Raw genomic sequence first — 2,750 nt, 5'->3', positions numbered from 1 at the left:
GCTGTGGCTCAAGTAGTAGAGCGCTAGCCTTGAGCTGAAGAGCTGAGGGACAGCGCCCAGGCCCAGAGTTCAGGCCCCATGACTGGACCCAAAAAAAAAAAAAAAGAATGAAATTGGATTACCCATCTCATACCACATACAAACAGCAACTCAAGCTGGGCATTGGTCGCTCATGCCTATAATCCTATGTACTTAGGAGGCTGAGATCTGAGGATAATGGTTTAAAGCTAACCTAGGCAGGAAAAGTTCATGAAATTCTCACTCTGATAAAGTAGCAAAAAGTCAGAAGTGGCTGGGTACTGGTGGCTCACACCTGTAATCCTAGCTACTCAGAAGGCTGAGATCTGAGGATCAAGGTTTAAAGCCAGCCTGGGCAGAAAAGTCCCTGCGAGACTCTTATCTCCAGTTAACTACTTGAAACCTGAAAGTGGTGCTGTGGCTCAAGTGGATAGAGCACTAGCCTTGAAAAAAAGAAGCTCAGGGACAGTGCCCAGGCCCTGAGTTCAAGCCCTAAGACCAGCAACAACAACAAAAAAAAGTACTATATATAATAGGATATTACTCACCCTTTTAAAAAAAATAAAAAGGGGCCGGGTGCCAGTGGCTCACACCTGTAATCCTAGCTACTCAGGAGGCTGAGATCTAAGGATCACAATTCAAAGCCAGCCCAGGCAGGAAAGTCCATGAGACTCTTATCTCCAATTATCCACCAGAAAACCAGAGGTGGTAGAGCACTTGCCTTGAGCTGAAGAGCTCAGGGAAAACACCCAGGTCCAGAGTTCAAACCCCACGATGGAAAAAAAAATTTTTTAATAAAAAAGGGGAAATGCTACGATGACATTGCATAGATGAACATTATATGAAATTAGCCACAGAAGGCTAGATCCTACATGATATCACTTATGTACAGTATCCAAAGTTGTCACACTCCAGAAGCAGAAAGCATTATGATGATTTTAGTAGCCACTGTGCTATGGATAGTTTCAATCAGGTATGATGACATCTGTACAGATTTTGTTTATAGTTAATCTTAGAAGTTTTTCAGTAGGGTAGGTTTCATATTGTGTTTTCTATACAACTCTGGGGGGAAAAAAAGGAATATACAGTCCACTTTCTGTTCCTCTACCAAGATAGATGTTCACTATGAGCAAGAAATGCTTTTAGTGAACCAAGTGCCGGTGGCTCACACCTGTAATCCTAGCTACTCAGGAGGCTAAGATCTGAAGATCACGGTTCAAATCCAGCCTGGGCAGGAAAGTATGTAAGACTCTTATCTCTAATAAACCACTAGAAAACCGAAAGTGGCTCTGTGGCTCAAGTGGTTAGAGCGCTCACCTTGAGCTGAAGAGTGTAGGTTCAGTGCCCAAGCCCAGAGTTCAAGCCCCACAACTGACAAAAAAAAAAATGCTTTTAGCACTATGCAGGCTCAACCTTGTCCCACAGCATAGCCTAGCAGAGTCCATTAGATACAGATTCAGAGAAACAGAAGCAGCTTTGAGACTAGAGAAGGAATAGACTTGGAGGATCACAGATAAAAGGCGGAGAGAGGCTACATGTGAGTGAGACAAGGTACAAATAACTCCTCTGCTTTGGGCCACCACATACATGGTGTTGTTCACAAAACTGGAGATAAAATCCAGAAGAGGATTTGGAAATTAACATTAATTTTGTTTTGGACATGTTGAAACTCCAAGGTGGCATTATCCAGTCTATTTTTCCAGTGTGTGACAGAGGTTCTCAGAGAATACTCACTGGCTATTGTCCATGGTCTGAGACACTTAGGTTGAAGAAGAACTTGGAGTCTGGTCTGGGAATGTGGCTTAGTGGTAGAGTGCTTGCCTAACATGCATGAAGCCCTGGGTTCCAGTCCTTAATACCACATAAACAAAAAAGGCTGGAAGTGGCACTGTGACTCAAGTGGTAGAGTGCTAGCCTTGTGAGGGACATTGCCCAGCTTCTGAATTCAAGCCCCAGGATTGGTAGAAAACAACAAGAAGTATTTCCTTTTATTCTCATCTTCTAACATTTAGGACTGTCAGCAAAGAAAATGTAATGGCATTATGGGCAACAGGGCCATGTGTTTTATAATTTTGCCTTTACCTGCTGATGACACTCACTTTCTAGGCTTCCTCTCTGCTGTCAGGGAAAGTCTGTGTTGAGGATTAAATGAAAACCAAGACCCTAGCAGCCCCAGTGATGCAGGATTGTAGAGAATTGAACGCTGTCCTGCATAAGCTATATAACCAGTCACCATTAGGTGGCACAGATGCTCCACAACAAAAGTTCCTCCTCAGATATTTCAAAAGTTTCTGCATCACCACAACTGTCTTGGAAGCAAAATTGACAATGTATTCAAGCTTAGAGATAAAGCAAACCACTATATGGATTGAGAATTTATCACTAAAGATGACAGGTTTGTTAGCAGCTGCTTTTTGCTGCTTTTTCTGTTTCACTTGTACTGATTCTCTGTGTAACAATCAGCAAGGTAGCTAACCCAGCTAATTAATCCGTGAGGAATCTTCACATTTAAGAAATGAGCTGGGGGAGCTGGGAAGGTGGCTCAGTCGTAGAGCGTTTGCCTTGCATACCTGAGGCCCTGGGTTCAATTCCTCAGCACCACATAAGCAAAAAAAAAAAAAAAAGCCGGAAGTGGCGCTAGGCTCAAGTGGTAGAGCACTAGCCTTGAGCTGAAGAGCTGAGGGACAGTGCCCAGGCCCAGAGTTCAAGCCCCATGACTGGACCCAAAAAAA

At 43.5% G+C, this 2,750-nt stretch overlaps 1 protein-coding gene across 1 annotated transcript in view; it reads left to right on the top strand.

The window, feature by feature from the left end:
• Rnf216 (ring finger protein 216) overlaps positions 1-2,750 on the top strand; it is a 102,389-nt gene that overhangs the window by 39,148 nt on the left and 60,491 nt on the right. The window lies entirely within an intron of this gene.

This window comes from Dipodomys ordii, unplaced genomic scaffold (genome assembly GCF_000151885.1).
Source record: "Dipodomys ordii isolate 6190 unplaced genomic scaffold, Dord_2.0 Scaffold68, whole genome shotgun sequence".
Classification (NCBI taxonomy): Eukaryota; Metazoa; Chordata; class Mammalia; order Rodentia; family Heteromyidae; genus Dipodomys; species Dipodomys ordii.
This window is presented reverse-complemented; position numbering and strand designations above follow the sequence as displayed.